The sequence below is a fragment of the Vidua chalybeata genome, chromosome 11, assembly GCF_026979565.1.
Source record: "Vidua chalybeata isolate OUT-0048 chromosome 11, bVidCha1 merged haplotype, whole genome shotgun sequence".
Lineage (NCBI taxonomy): Eukaryota > Metazoa > Chordata > Aves > Passeriformes > Viduidae > Vidua > Vidua chalybeata.
This window is the reverse complement of record NC_071540.1, coordinates 13238133-13255417: the sequence shown is the minus strand read 5'-3', so window position 1 is coordinate 13255417 and position 17285 is coordinate 13238133. Positions and strand designations below refer to the sequence as shown.

General features: G+C 40.3%; 1 protein-coding gene across 2 annotated transcripts in view; it reads right to left on the bottom strand.

The window, feature by feature from the left end:
* The window catches only part of NUP93 (nucleoporin 93), a 73081-nt gene that overhangs the window by 37858 nt on the left and 17938 nt on the right, over positions 1-17285 (bottom strand). The window contains exon 1 of one of the 2 annotated variants that reach the window (XM_053952915.1): positions 5614-5771. The exons of the other annotated variant lie outside the window; for it this stretch is intronic. The gene's annotated coding sequence lies outside the window, so the exon portion shown is untranslated. Of the gene's footprint in view, positions 1-5613; positions 5772-17285 lie in introns of those variants that run through there. 2 annotated transcript variants of the gene reach the window in all.

The window sequence follows — 17285 nt, the reverse complement described above, 5'->3', positions numbered from 1 at the left end:
AGTGCAATTAAAATGATTGAAGTAGGACATGAGTTTTAAAAAACACCACAATATATCCACCATTGCAATATATATAATTTACATACTGCTTACACAGCATACATAATTATTAAAATACTAGTAAATATCCATACTATTTGTTCTGTCTTTCCCCTCCATCACAGTGAAACCAACAGAATTTCAATTACACAAGTTAGTTTCTCATTCTCAGACTCTAAAAATTGTTGCCATGTCATGTTGGGCTCCACAGCACATGGGAATGCTGTAAGTTTTTTTCAAAGTCACAAAGACTTTAATGGCATAAGACTAAGATAATACATTTCTTAATCCAAAATTTTGCAGCAAAGTTGATTAGAATGAAGTTCTCTTTCACATACAATCACCAGCCTCCACTGCACAGATCACTTTTGACAGCAATTGTTAATGCAACACAAAAGTACTGTAAACAACAGTGCTACTTTCTCTAGTGATCCTGTCTTTCTCCCCAGGCATATACTCCTTTTCCTTCTCCCTGTGGTATGACTGGGAGTGGTTCAACAACAATCCCAGGTCCTATCAAGGTACAAAGCACCAAGGAGATCAGTGCAATAACAAAACAAAGTCTAGAATAGCCCTAACTTGCTGAGAAGTCATACAAAGAACAGGAGGAGTAACAATGAAAACAAAAATCAGAACTAGAAAGGTATTACCATCTTTACATTCCTGAATATTTTTATCAGGAATATAAACATCTCTGTGTTTTATTAATTGAATAAATATAAAAATGGAAAACTAGAAAGAAGGTAGACAGACTCTTGCCAGCCAACTGTAGCAGAAGGAGACAATTCTCAAGAAGGAGCTTGTTCAGCTGGCTAACACTGGTACATTACATCTGAAAACACCTCAGATGGTGTTTCTGTTTGTCTTAATCAAGACAAAGAAACCAAAATGTCACAAAGGCAATTAGACACTGTGCTACCTCACTTAGAATTACAAGTTCTTGAGTGAGGGAATCTCTCCACACAGATCAGGCCAGCAGGAGCAGCAGCAGGACTCACGGGAAGCCTCCTGTGGCACCGGCATCAGCACAGAGCGAACAGACCACACAGTCTGAAACCTGAGCTCATTCACCAAGTTTCCAAATATATGGCTACCTGTTCTTCTTGACATTTTTGAATGTAGAGGGATGACCTTAGTGTGGGGCTTTGCTCAGACCTATGATGAATGGTTACAGTTTCCTCCCTGAGCTATACAAGTCCTCGCATTATGATCCTGAGTAAAAAATACAAGCCTACAAAAATCACAAACAGGTCAAGAGATCCACAACCAAAACTCAAGGCTTTTCCTCTTTTTTGGAATTTAAGTAAATTAAACTATGAGATAATTCCAGTGGCTTGATATCCACAACCCCACAGTGAAAATATTTATACCATGCAAACGAAGATAAGTTCTGATCATCTACTAGAATAAGCTGTTATACGCGCCTCTGCGGTATGATGATTTTTAAGGGAATATTGTGAAAAAATCTAGATATTTAAATGATTTAATATCTTCATTGTACAGTCATATCTAAGGCTGTAATGTAATACCTCTTGCTGGAAACATGCTCGCATCGGGCAGGACGCCCTCAAATCAAGCCATCAAAACCAATTTCACTGATGACGCCATTTTCTTACTTCTTTCGCTGCCATTTTAGCATCGTGCTTACTCCACATTTCCTCGAGAAGTAGCTGTGCATTCTCCCTGCTCTAAGAGGAAGCCAAGCTCGAATAACACGGTGACAAATGAAACTTCTATGTTGAATTTCTGCCTGTGTCATGTCCCTGCATGGCAGGGGCAGGGACGAAACACAGTTGCCATTGCAGACCACACCTCAATTCCCTGTACCGAGAGCTGGTGAGGAGTCTCCTAAGAAGGTGCAAGCTGAGAAACCAGCCACTGGAAATCCACAGGCACCACAGGAAAAACTGATACAACTGAGGAAAGAGGAGTGTCCAGCTCTTTTACAGGAGGTATCTCTCCGAACCCCACAGAAAACACTGGCTAGTAAGGGAGTAGTTTGAAAAGAGAAGCAAAAGGCATAAAGGAGGCACACAGACAAGCTTGCAGTGTCTGCTGCTGGACTAACTGTGCATTAACATATAGGCAACCACAAAAACCCACTCAACCTGGCAGCAGAAAATTCATTTCTCAGTATCACATCCAAAAGCTAAACAGTCACCCCAATCAATCAATAAAGTATTCCTTATCCCAAAATGACATTTCTGATGGATCACCAGCAAGAGGGGCAAATTATTAAACAAACCTGCTACTCATTAACACCCAGCTTCCTCTAATTCACTTCTAAAAATTTTATTGCAGTCCTTCAGTCTCTCCCATCCCTTGCTAAGTGCTTTATCCTTCTGCTTGTCTGACTGGGAACGTGTAACCTTGCTGTTTGCGAGAAACAGGGATGCTCTCAGGATTTTTTGAAAACCAAAACATGATTGAGATTTCCACATCTCTTCCTTCACAATTTGAGATGAATTGAAACAGTTAAATGCCTTCAAGTTAGTCTGAAACTCTAGGTAAAAAAACAGTAATGAAAAAAATTGGTTCTCTTTACCTCCTCTGGATTCAAGTAGTGAGCCTGGCAGCACTGAGTCTAACACTGTCCCTGTTCTCAGGCTGACTCAAGCGGAACAATTTCGGCTGCATGCCCCCATCCCACAGCTGAAAACCTGCATACTGCCTTCCTGAACATTCCTGAGGAGCATGAGTTATTTTTCTGCTTCATGAAAAGAAAAGCCAAGCAGCATCTTTCAACCTCCATCTGCATTTCAGACAGAAAGAGAAGCAGGCAGCGAACGCTCATTGCCTCAAAGGGACAACGCCTGGTTCAGACATCAGAATCCTGTCAGCACTGGAAATGCGACAACCAAGTTACACCGGGATGCAAATCCTGAACCAGCATAGGTGGCTTACCCCAGTGCTGTACCTCCACAAAAGGGATTCCTGTAACATTTCTACTGCAGTTTGAAGTCTCTCAGAAAAACCCATACAAAGAAAGAAAACCTTTCCCAAGTTAAATTTATTTTGCTGATGGTGACTAACATGACAAAGAGACAAGATTACATTCACTGTAGTGTGAAGAATGTAGGCTTTTTTACAAAAAAATACATGCTGGAATGTCAAGAAAATGTGTGAATTTGAAGTTCAGCCCTCTAAAATAACATGAGATGATTTGGCAAAATCATCCACCTGAGTTAAAAAAAATAAGCCCAAGTTAGCCACCCCATTCTTCCTCAGTATTTGCAAGTAAATCATAGCTACTTTGTTCACCTAATAGCTATTTTCAACATGACACCTTATCCCCTAGAATAAATATAAATATTTTACTGCCAGTGAAAGCAAGCAATTTGGAGTTCATACATGTCACGATATCTTTAAAGCCTCAATTTAAACATGCCGTGGTCTTTAGAAATGGTTTTTCTTTACTACATTACTGATACATTTCACATAGTTAATTATTTAAATTACATATGAATTATGAATTACAGATCATTAAACTAAGAAACAGAAGTCTGTAATTTACCTGTTATAATTATACAACTTGTATTTTAAAATGTTAGACACTAAAGGGCTCAGAGAGAAAAGCATACATTCACAAATTCTCTGCTGCAATAAATATGTTACAATAAACACTTTATCCTTTTTCATCTTATTTCTCCTATTGTGTAATAAACCTAAGGCTTAAACTTTCCAGACTTGGGGCATGAGGCCGGTGTGCTGAGGATACACCACAGACAATAGGTTTCCATTTTTCTCCTCTGGCTGTACTCCACCCTGGCTAAGGAACTGTCTAGCAGTGCGTGCCTTTATTTGCGCCTTGCATTAACAAGGCACACAAGCTTTCGGACTTTAATGTAAATGAAATGTCAAGTGCAGATGCTGCCAACAGATATCACGGAAAACCCTGCTATAAGAGACCTATAGCTAATTATTCTTTACAGTGGCTCAGTCATTTTTTCATACATTAATTTATGGAGCTTAGTTGAAGTCTGTCTCCCACCCACTTCAAACAAAGGAAAATAATTTGCCACACTGTACTAACTGCAGGGATAACTGAGCCGTCTCCCATACGGGGTCAGTGGGGATGGGATGGCTTCCTCCATGTTTTTACACAGGCAAACCACATATTTAATTGTCCTTTACCTGATTTTTTGCTGAGCTGCTTCTGTGGAAAGACCCCCCCCCTTTGCACAGGTAATCTGGTTGGAGAGAGGCAACTTTTTGGCCATGCTATGCCACTGTTCCATGTCTTCCCTCTGAGCATTTCTCAGTTCACAAAAGGAAGAGTGCAGAACGTGGCACACAGTCACCTTCATATTTGGGGAGGGAGCTCCAAAAGAGGCAAGTCACTCTACTGCAAAAGCCCAGGTGCCGTCCCAGCACAGTATATTTTATTAAACTGCTTCCTTTCATATACAAAAATAGAATTGAAAGGAAAGGAGAAAAAAAATCAACCCACTCTGTACTTTTGTCCCCATACCAAAGCCAGGCAGAGCTCCCAGTTTCATGCAGCCTCTAAGTCCCCAGATCTGAGAGTATTAAATGAGCTGCCACCCACCCAGCTAGTAATGGCCACAACATTTATATAAATGTTAATTCCCTGACTGCTTCCCTTTACTATGACTTTACTGGATTAACCCTTTTCATAATGTATCCTATTCACTTGAAAGAGAGGTGGGACCTAAGCTACAAACTCCAGTTGACTAAGCAAATATGCTTCACTACCTCATTTAAGAAATTAACAGAAAAAAAAAAAGGCAAATCTCCACATATCTTCATTTGCTTTGAAAGAGTAGAAATATTTTCTCTCTTATTTTTGTCCTACATTTGAAATCCTTACTTCAAAATAAAATTAAAGAAAGTTTAACGTGTCTTCTAAATAAATCATAAGTGCATATATAAGAACAGGGGAAACAGAATGGACCAACATCTCTGCACCACAATGAAAAGCAGGAGAAAAAAAAATTCATAATCAAGTAGCATCTTTATTTTTTGTTTAAAATACTTCCATAGACTTCTCATAGCCTAGGGAACAGAAAACAGGAATAAAGGCATTCAGAAAGTTATGCTACTGTATTTCTGCATAAATGAAAAGCAAAGTCAGCAATGTCAAGAGGGTCTTTAAAAAGGCAACACAAATGAAACCCAAAGCAGACGCTGGACTGCCCCACCCAACAGCTGCTCTAGCAAAGAACATTGGAAGGTAAAGGCACAGACCTTCCCATTTCTTTTCTGTGAGCAAAGGACCTTTTCTCCAAAACTATTCCCTGTTCTCTTTAATTACTCACCTACAAATTAAAACAACCTGCAGCAACAGTACAAAGAAAAACCACCATAAAAGACACCGAAAGGAAAACTCTCTCTTATCAAAGCAAGCTTTTTATCCTCATTTTATATATTTTAAAAGATAGACATTCCTACCTGTAGATCTCAGTACTGAGGAGTTACAAACCTGTTAATGCTGGCTGTAACTGCCACACTTCAGCTGCCTGGCATTTAGGCTTACACAGCTGTACCTATCCCTATTAATGTTCAAGTTTTCTCATCTTAAAAAAAAAAAATATATATATATAAAAATCAAACCTGCAAGTCTTGAAATGGCTGAGACAGTCAACAGTCCAGCAAGACAATAAGAAAGCAGCTGCTTTCCACAGCTGAACACCACTGCCTGTAAAGCATCTATATATTTTTTCCAGTGGTGCTTTATTCAAATTCTAGGAAAAGCATCAGTCTGAAACCAGTAACTGATGGGAGTAACAGTTTATAGGTTACAGAAGGATATTTTATTGTTAACGGACTGTACCATGTAGGAATTAGGAGGGGGTGAGGCGGCAGGCAGGCAAGAGGAGAGAGATGCTACTATTTTTTTTCCCCGAGCCACTGCAATTACCCTGATGTGAATTTTTGATGACTTCCGACATATTGCATGGTTAATAATCGTTTCAGCTGTCATGTTTGGTTAATGTGGAAAATGCATTTGCTGCATTGTGATGCAGCACTCCAGCCACAGATTGTAACACCAGTTGTGAAGCTATTCCCTTAACTGAGCTGCATGAATTTGCACATACCATGAGGCTGAAATAAATGGTAGTTTGATTTTTATACAGCAACTGAAAGCTTCTGCCATTTTAGACCTGCAGAGCTGTTGGTACAACTTGTACAGGCAGATAATTTTACTGCATATTAATTGCTGTTGATGCTCTTTAAATGGGAGCTTTGATTCTCCATTGTTTTGCTGTGTTTGGTTATTTAGCAGTTAAAAGACTGAGATGCTATTTATGTTAAACATCGCACATTTTTGTAGCTTTACACAGGTTATTTAATTGTAAGCAAATATACATCAATGAAACTGTCAGCACTACAGAAATGCAGCCTTGTTATTCATACAGGCTCAACCTACTTCTTCCTCCATATGATACTTAAGAGTATGTATATATATAACCTTGTTTTACAAATGATTGCACATGAGGTGTGAAAATAAAATGATTGCACGTAAGGGGTGAAAATATGCTGCTTACAATCAAATAAAGAGAATTTTATTTGCAAAGTACCACTTCTTCACCTACACTTTAAACATCAAAAGGAAAAGTATAAGGTTACATAAATACTCGTGTGTGCCTTTCACTGTCACCAAGAGAAAAACAATGCTGCAAGCAATCATGCAATTACAAGAGGAGATGTAAAACGGCAGAGATGAAGCCATGCTAGGAGCCAGTCACCCGATGATTAAAGTCAGGCCAGTGTATTCCAGCAGTCAGGTGATGGTGCCATCATTACAGTGCAGAAAGCCATGGAAAAATCGAGAAACAGACCACCCCCATCTTCAAGAAAAAAATTAGAAGCACCAAATGAATAAAGAATGCACTTGCTAATATGCCAAACGTACAACCATGAAAAAGCATTTCACAGAACGTGTGTGTAACACTATCGGGAAGTTACTGTCACAGGTCCCAAGTGTACATTTAACCCACGGTGCTAACCCAGCTCCAGTCTGCAAACTGCGGGTGACACTCCTAAATTCAAAGTTCGTTCTTTTTAAATTCCAGAACAACAGCCCTGCTGCCACATCACTTCATTTCACAGTTCAGCAAATCCGCTCACAAATGCACGTCTTCAATTTGCAAACACATACATGCAAAAAATCCAGACTTGGGATGTCTACGCTTAATGAAGAACAAAAAGCTATCAGGAGAGTGTTTTACTGTGCATGAACACTGACATACCTGCAGAATTACCACCAATTCATTAACTCCACTTCTGTTTAAATTAAAACAACACTGCAATGAGTATGTTAGACACAAAATATCAGAAAATACATTTTATATGGAAAAAAACAGGAGTCTCTGAATTATCACTGTACTCTCTGGTTTGAGAGCAATTCCCATTAACAGGGTTATGTCTGCTGAAGGTGCTCTGTGACTCAGGCTCACCTACCCCAAAGGCATCATTGCACCTTGCACAATTCAGAGTTTTGCAGGTGGCAGAGTGATCTCTTACAGTGTGTTCTGGCTTTGAAATTAGCAAACTTTATCTTAAAGGTGATTTTCCTCAAATGACTGCAAGGAGCCATCCTTCCCTGCTTGTGACCAAATGAACACTGAATATCTGAATCCTCCTACCAGGCATTTCATGAGGGATGAAGACAGGTCCGAATCCAACATTCTTAGAGGAAAACTGCAGTCAGTTGCATTGCAGGGAAAATTATTGATCACAACCAGCTACAACCCATAGTGCAGGCAAAGTCCCTTTTGGGAGAGGAAGGTTAATACATTTGCAGGGATAATTTAACTCTGGCATTCCTCCTGCATTTCTGAGCATCCATGTCTGGCACCATTGCTGCTGCTGGGCTTGCTTCAGTGACTTGCCACTCACCTCACACACACTGCTCTGGTTTTGATGGCTTCTCCCCCTGCTTACCTCTAGTCTGCATAACCCACTAGTGGTGCAGAGACAGAAGCACCAAGGATACACAGAGCTTTTGCTTCCTAGCCAAACTCTGAAACTGGTAAAGGTACCTGGAGGGACAGTCGATTCTTTAGGACAGACAGCAGCCTCCCAGGAATTTCAGGAGCACTATCATCCATCTGGAGCTGCTAGCCACAACTTTAAATGTGCTGCTTTTCTCAAGAGACATTCTCTATTATTTTCTGGCAATATAATGCTACTGCAGAAGCTCCTTGCAACTGCAGATCTATGCAGTTACAATCAGCACGATTATATATCTACACTCTGTTTTACATATCGCATTACCAGGGAAAGCCTTCCTGGTGTAGCTCAGCATAGCACTGTTTCCCATTACCTATGGATTTCTTAAAGCAACAGCTTTGAGGGATGTGAACAGAAACTAACCACCCCAAATGGCTGTTAGTGTAAACAACTGTGAGTGCTAAGCCAGCTAAGATGTCGGAACTGCTATCTGTTTCACTGGCAATCAATTTAGTGGAGCGTTCAGTCAGCTCATGCATCAATCACTTCTGCACTCTGATGTGACTGTGGGAGGAGAAGAAGGAAAACTACTGTTCAGTGTTGCTGGGCCCCAGCTAAGGAAAACTGCAAAAGTCTTCCTTCTGAGTAGAAAGCATCATATCTCTAAGAGAATGACAATGCAGAGAGAACGCAGAAGCCGTTGGAGTAAGAATAACCTTCTCTGGGTCCTGATCATTCCCTCACTCTATCTCTGGGTGTTCACAATGACTTCCCTGCCTTGTTAGGTAAAGCTTCACCTCTGGAGTGATGGAGATTCCTTCATCATTACTACAAAAAAGAAGAAAAAAGATGCAATCACCCATACCTTAAAAAAAAAAAAAAAAAACAAACAAACAAAAAACCCCACCAACAATCCATAAAACATGGTAGCCTGCACATTATATCATCTCATTTTCTTTCAGTCTTGCACTGGACAGGGATAAATTGGAAAACAGGACCAGCATCCCTGGATCTGCTCCTGTATTAGTGCTGTTTTGAAGCTCTACAGTTTCAATGTCTGCCATTGCTAGTGAGCATTAGCCAGCAAAATTGAGAGGCATTGCTGGCAGTGAGTTGTAACAGTGTAACAGCAGCTCCTTCTCAAAATTTCTTCTCTCCTTAATCCAGCACTGTAGCAGCAGCAGCAAATACTGCACTGTCATACTGGCTCTGGAGAAAGCCTTAAAGCATTAGCTGGTCCTTTCTGCAAGGCCAGCAGGGTGATTATCCAGCATTAATGACAGGCGAGGTCTCTTCCTCTGTCTTCAGCTCTGCACACTCATCCTCCCCCTTCAGAGGGATGCAGAAAGAACAGCCAGAGAGTTCAGGAGCCCAATCCAAGCAGGTGGTGAATGAAAGAGGAAGAAAACCCAGACTAACACTTCAACATCACTACAGTTAACACAAGCAGAGCAGAGTTTCAACACCTGAGTTTCAACACAGCTTTAGAACTAAATTTGTACCAAACAAGAGAGTAGGAAACACCCCTGACAGAACGGATTGAGGACCAGTGCTTTGTGTGACCAGGCAGATCCAGGGGGAAGTGAAACACAAATCCTGTAAAATTAGAAGAGTGCTGGTCCCAAGCAGGGGAGAGGTGGGGGGAGCCCAGCCAAGCAGAGAGGATTAACACCAACACTGGCAGTGCTGTTACCGCCATCCACACCCCAATTAGTGGTATCATTTGTCCGGATGAATGGGGAACTTGCACTCAATTCGGCAATTTGACAGGGTGTCACTGAACTACCTCACGTCCATATTTATCTAAGAGGCAAGTGCAGGAACCAGTTTTAATTAGAGCCTGTTTGACAAAGAACTGAGGGTATTACCCATGCTCTCACCATCAAGCGATAATTGAGATGTAATCGTTTAAACAAAGAGCAACAAGTGTCCATTTACCCAAAGCCATTGTTAAATATCCACTAGGAGATTATTTTCAAAATTATAATGTGCCATGAATATGCAAACCACTTTCCATCTTTAGCATTGAAAAGAATAATCACCTTTAAAAAAACCCACACCACCAAAAACCACAACTGAAAGCCGAACAGCTATTTTGCAGCAGAATTTGAGGAGTGCTTTAAACATGCCAATGCTAATTTAAAAGGAGGGGGAGAGAAGTGATGGCTCTGCTTTGGGGCCATTAAACTCTGTCTGGAAAGCCCTCTTTTGTACAGCACTAGCCTGCTGTAAATCTGTAATTATGAGGAGAATGTGTTAATTTTTAATTCAGATTGCTAACCCCTTTTTTATGTACAAACCCTGCATGTCAATCCCTCTTGCAGATGACTGTAAGCACCGACATGATCAAATTCAACCCTCGGTGGTAAAAGCACGCTCTCCCTGGGAGGTTTGGCACTGTGCATTGGAAAGCAACTCAACCCCGTAGTGAAATAGCTCTTTTATAAAACTGTCACCTCAGCAATGTGGCAAACAAATCCTCTCGACCCACAGCCTATTAAACCAGAACCATACGGCCACTGATATTCACACCTTCACTTCAGCATTCTTCTGTCTGGCTACTGAAATTCTAACACCACTACACAGGAAGCTGAATTCCCATGTCCTTCACATTCCCAAACACAGGGAAGGACAGGATGAGGAAGTTAACCTAACACTGCCTAGAGGCCCACACCAAGTTAATAGCTGTCAAACACTAAGCTCATCTTTCATCTCTTCTGACTCCTACTGATGCCAGCAATCCACGGAGCAACCTGACTTAAGAGCATGCTTTGACACAGTCCAGCAATGAATTATTAACTCCAGCGGAAGCTGCAAAGCGTCAGCTAGGAGCAAACATGAGCCTTCTATGATGATTAACCAGAATGCAATTATCAATGCTCCTGCTTCTCACAAAATGTCTTCAAATTCCCCATCACATAAAGTCCAAAAGGCACCACACAGAAATGCACATCCATATGCATGAAAGCAGATACAATTCTGAGCTTTTACCTTTCTTTCTTCAGGTTTATAGTATCAGCTGTGAGTGGTCTGAGAGACAGCAATTAAACATGGACTTGCAACACTAACAGAAGAGTCATATATGCAGAACCAAGTTCATATTTTTAATTTTCAAAGCAAATAAATCCATATTGGACTGGATAAAATACAGTCACAGAAACCTGCCTGCAGATTCAGAACAATCCTTGGACATGTTACACCACCCTGGGCACACAGAAGCAGCTGTGGCTCCCAGCCTGCTCACCAATAGTAGACAGATGAAGGTAGATACATTCACCCCTTATGATGACGAGTGCTACACAAAAGGGCAGCCCAGCCTCCTTCTGAAACACATGGGCCCACCCTGCCAGTTGGATGTAAGATATGAGCCTCTAGCAACATTCCAACATTCAGGAAGAACAACTTGCTCAATTCTCTGCCAAAGGAATCCAGACAGCTCCCCACAGTAAACCACAAGGTGCCAAGAGGCAACAAACACTAGTGATGGACCTAAAAAGACCTGCTGAATCCCAAAATGCACAAGGATGTTTGCTTGGAATGGGGTGCCATGCCGTTCTGAAATTAGCAGTGAAAAGCCAGGATGAAGACAGCATTTTAGGTTTTTCTTAGATGAGAAGCTAAATTTGTGCTTTTCCTTTAATTACAGCTGCCAGCTCTGAAGAAAGTGGCACTAGAACTGCTGGCCAGCATGGAAAATAAACGCCCACAAGCATGCAGGTTAAAGTGAACAACAGCAGTTGTATGGCTGCTTTGTAAAACCATCCTTGTATTTCTCATAGTGAAAGTACAACTGAAATCAGTATTGGCACCTCAGCAGGCTTAATTAGAAGTCAGGTTTACTCTATTCAGGTCTTTATACTGTGCTCATTACATTAATACCCAAGTGCCTTCCAGTCCTGCATTAAGTGACATGACTAACATCTGTCAGTGTTGTTTGTTCTCTTCTCCATTTCCTGGAGGAGTGGAAACACAGTGTTCAAGCAGATCACAGAACACCCAGAGACTGGGAAGGGAGATTCCTTCAGCCCTGGCTCACACAGAGCATGGCCATGTCTGCTTGGTTAATGGTTTTATATCATAGTCATCAGCAGAATGATTAAGCAGCTATATGTATTAAAACCACCAGGTCCCCTCCCAGCAGCATTTTCATGCAGGATTGACATGATTGGAAGATAAACAAAAATCTATCCTTTGTGGACCAAATGAAGTAATTTGGAATTTTATCATTTCAGTTCTCTGCCTGAATCTCCTTGCCTTGTCATCTTACATTAGATAATGCTGAGGATACAACTTCCAGCAGAGGAAATAAAAGCATCCATCTGTTGAATTTGAGTAAAAGGAACAACAAAAGTATGAACAGCTTATCCTAATCTTAAATCCCTTACAAAACACACATCTTAAAAGCTACAGAGGTTTCATCTGGCTATCAAAACCAGAAGACTGAAGTCAGTTAATTATTACTTTTGTTCTCACATGCCTTTCACCTTTCCCAGTGATTATCCATCTATATATCTCTATCCTTCTGATGTTGAAAAGTATTTATGTCACCATTTCTCCCAAGTTATAACCCAGTAATTCTTTGAAAAGACATTGTGAGGACACTGAGATAGCTAAAGAAGGGAAGAGCTAGAAGGAAAAGAACTGGGAGGGATTGAATCTTAGACTCAAGATGAAGGATTGGCAATGCTGTATGTCATAAGGTCAGCTAGCTGGGGTAGGGCAGATGCTTCTAGTAAAAGCAAATGCCTAGAGAAAGGTCAAACTCAAGAATATAAACTTGATAGAGATTGGGAAACAATGGGCTGCAGGGGATAAGACTCACTATCACCTTCTCATTTGTCCATCCAAACCTTCAAAACTGAAGGTAACAGAAGCCCACTGAAACTGAGTCACCAGCTGTTAGATCAGAAAAAAAACAAGGACTCATTCCAGGCGAGTGAGGGGAATGCACAGAGCTTTCATTTAATGCAATGTGCATAGCCATACAAAATGGGGATTAGTCTTTCACAAAAAAAGAACAACCTTTTCAAGTGTATAGATAAAAAGACTCTCAGGAAGGGACAGAGGTTGACTCAGAAAACTGTTAAAAGGACAAAGTGACTTTCAAATAGAGGTCACTAGTTCAAACATGAACTAGATCAGTAGTGGCCAAGACTAAAGCATCTAAAGACTGATTAGTGGTGTAAACAAAAATCTCTTGTTAATCTTCTTTGAGCTCCTGCTACACAGGAGCCCATATTGCAAGATCCATGCAGAAAACAATGCAGAATTTACTTTCTGTCCAGCCCCAGAGGAACAGCCAGGGCTTAGGTGGGTACCCAGAAACAAAGTGCCTGTCCCTAATCGGAGCAGAAGTGAGACAGCACTGCTCCATTCGCTTAAAATGGCTAAATTATTCATTCTGGTTAGGATACTCTAGTATCCTAGTGTGCTTACATGTTTGTTGGTGGATACATATTATCAGATATTGCACTGAACAACACCCACATAGCATCTATAAACAAGCATTATGATCACATTGCAGGCTTCCAGTATTATTTTGTCAGAGAATTTTCCTGTGAAAATACTTTGCTGATTCACTAATGTCATACAACTTATATATTCATGAAAAATAGACCACCAAATGTCATTTATCCTTTCCCCCAACACAGCTCACAAGAAGCTCCAGTTATCTCTAGACATCTTGCAGCACTGCAGACTCAGATGTCTATTATGAGAAGCCTTACTGCAGAACATCCTTCCAGAGGACATCCAAAGAGGGCAGACAGGATTCCAAAACATACATTTCAGTAATGAAAAGCAGCAAACACACAATGTTTATCACTCAGGAGGTACATCCAATAATGCAGCCGCTTTAACTTTGGTCATCAAGCACAACTTGGGTGTCTCCCATCTACCTTCACAGGGTATCACAGCTCTAACATCACACCATGCTGTAAAACACAGATATCCAGTGAAACATTATCCTTTTCACTACTACTGGGCACTATAACTGAGGTTGCAGGGGGGGTTGTGTCAAACCACTGTATTTACAGGTAGGGTTGTGTCAAATCATCCTTCAGCTACTATTAAACAAACACTTCTTTATGGAACTGCACTTTAAGTAGCACAGTCATCATTACATACATCAATGCATACTTTTATGTTGCTACTCAATTATGATATAGCATATTATTAATGTACTATTACTGAACTAGGATCCTGCAAATAACATTAATTCCTGTGTCTATTTATTGAAAGCAAGGACATGATGGAGGCAAAGATATTGAAGACTTGATTTCCTTTTTAAAGAAAACTTTTATTAATGTTTGTTCCAGACAAGATCCTCCAGCTGCTGAAGTTTAATACCACCCAAAATGTATTTTCCCTAGGGTCCTCCATTATCAGCAAGGGCCTTTCTTGCAAGACAAATCTTTCAAGATATTTTCTTTGCTATCCAATTTGGGAGACTTCAGCATTCAGCATTTGAGGAATGCAAGCAAGTCCTGCCCCTTCCAGGCCTTCTGGGGCACCTATTAATTTAACCTCCTGTAGAGAGGGAATTTATCATCTCTTCCAATTGCTAGTATCTAAAAAAGTAGAACACAGCAACTTAAATCTGCATTGCAATTATTTAGTCTATAGATAGTTGTTGCCATAGTGTTAATTAAATTGTTATATGGTAACGTCCTTTCTCTTCCACCTTTTAAAGTTGAACGCTGAATAAGTCAGGTAAGCTGGGACCATGCCATGTAAGAGTCCATGGAAAATGAGTACAAATGCTTAGACATTATATTGTATTCCACACAAAGATGAGCTGAAAAATCTGAAGTAGCTTGTTATGTTCTCTCTTTCCCACTTGGTATGAAAGAGACTAATTTCCAAAAGGCTTCATCATCTGTCACCCAAACTCAAAATTTTGAAAAAATCGCCATAAAATTTCACAGACCAACCACAGCAATTGAATGGATATGAACTGCATAGAGAAGGAAAAAAAAAAAAAAAAACCTGAAATTTTTTTCCATCATCTTTGTGTTTTGGAAAGATGGTGAACAATAGTGATGGCCACCTCTGCACAGGATTATCAGATCTGGCAGACCATTGAAACAGGGAAATGGAGAAAGTCAGATATGGATAAACAAACACTAAGCCCAAGATATGCCATGGCAGATAAAAAGTCAGTTTTAACACAAATACCAGCACAAGCTTCATTTTGGTAATTATACCACTCACACTGGTATTTGCTCAGAGATGGAGCAATTTCTACTACTTCCCAGTGAGAGAGAATTTTTTTTTTTTTGCAAAAGTATCATAATTTATTTTAAAGTGGTAGACTCGTAACAGGCAAAAACTTTACCTTACAAAACTTTATTATTTAATGGAAAGCTGAAATGACAAGAAAGGGACTGTATCAAGTCCTGGCAACAAGTTTAAGTGAGAGAGATTAAATAACACTCAAGACAGTAGTCAAAGGGCAAACTCTTGGCTCCTCATCCTTGTCAAGTGTTTCCCCTCATGTTTGGAAGTGCAGGAAGCTGTTTTGGTCTCCCTTAATTTCCAGTACTTCTAGCCACAGTGAAGTATTTAGTATTTGTGTAATCACTGGTTTTCAGCAGGCTGTAACAAACAGCAAAACTACCTGACAGAACCAGATAGCTGAAAATGTCATTTTCCACCAAAAGTGTGGCCATGCCACCACCTAAGCCCACAGATATACATAAACCAAAACAAGCTTAATCTGTTCTGTTTTGTGAAGGTCTGTGTTTCTAAAAAAGGGAGAGATAGCTCCTGAAGGATCCCTGGTTACCTGTACCAGAACAATTAGAAAGGAAAGGCCTGGGTAAAGAAAGGCTTCTGGCTCACCACAGTGGCAAGATTCAATTGATAGCAATTAAAGGTTCCACCCTGTCTACCTTATCAATACATCAAAGTGACTCCAATTATCAGGACAGCTGCTTTCTACAGAATTATTCATGTGCAACACAGTAGCATCAGGCCTTCCACACCCATCTGTCCAAAACCTGATGTGGTCTTTCCTATAAGCTGGACAACTGGCCATCAGTAGCATGAGCCTGAGACTGAAGCAGAAGGGACTAAGAGGAACATGGACCTTTAAACCACACTGGGAAGCATCCCAGGAACTGAGCACAGGTTACTGATGGTGCTGCAAGGAGGAGAGGGCATGACCCTTCTCACATCTGGAGAAGCATTACACAGTGACTACAACGGGCATATTTTATGAGTAGTGCTACTAACATGCAACACACTTGTAAAGCTATACAAATAAACTTTCCCCTAAAAAACAATAACTAGTTTAAAAGGAATAAATTAGAGCATCCCTTAATGTCTGTTAGCAGCTCAGCAAATGCTGGGCATGTCAAAGATCAAAGGTGAAAAATACCAGGAGGCACAAACCTTAGAACATTAGGATTTCTGTCAGTCTCCCTCTGTCTTCTTTTCAGCGTCTCCTGCTTCAGAGGTTCAATTCAGTATGTGAAGTTGAACAAAAACAAAACAAGGAAACTCACAACTTGCCTATTTATATTTTTTTAAAATCCAAACCGCTTTTAGATAAATTATATTATGAATGTAGAATTTCAATATTCTGGCACCAAGCCACATTTTAATGGACATTCCAACACTAACTAAGGAAATGGTTGTGCATTAAGCCTGTCAATAAGTCAACAATCAATACTTCAGTACTGCAGTAAAAATACAATGCACCCTTTTTAACTGCCAGTGGCCTCATCCTTCTTTATCAAGCTCAGCTCCTAATTAAAAAAATAAGAGTCCTGAAGCAAGAAATGAAGCACATACTATTCCACAGTCATTAAGCATTTATCTTAAAATCTAGACCTAATTGGTCCTCTGAACTGTACAGATTTTTGTTTTTCAAAACTGTGTTCTGACAGGGCAGAAGAGTCAGGAATAAAAAGGACAGAAGCTCAGACACAAAATTAATCAAGCAGGTCAACAGGTAAGGGCAGCAAAATATAGAAACCACAAACAGCAAAGCCCCAAGCAACTGCAAGTTAGGAGCTGCTTCCAACTTATCTCCAAAAAGCATCTCAGTCAAAAGAAAACAAAAAAAAATCCCATCAAAGCATACTAACATTTGTGTTTTAATCCAATTAATAGATTTTTAACTGCCTGCACAACATCAATCCTGCATAATCCCTCGACATAGCCATCCTATCAGTTTGATCCAATGTAGCCAAAGGCAACCTCTGCAGAGCATGAGTTTTGGACACCCTCTGGAAAGTGTGACCATCAGGCCATATTGCTCTGCAATAGAACAAATGCTTTCAAAATTTAGTTAACTCTGGCTTCCCAGTCAGCACCATCGCCAG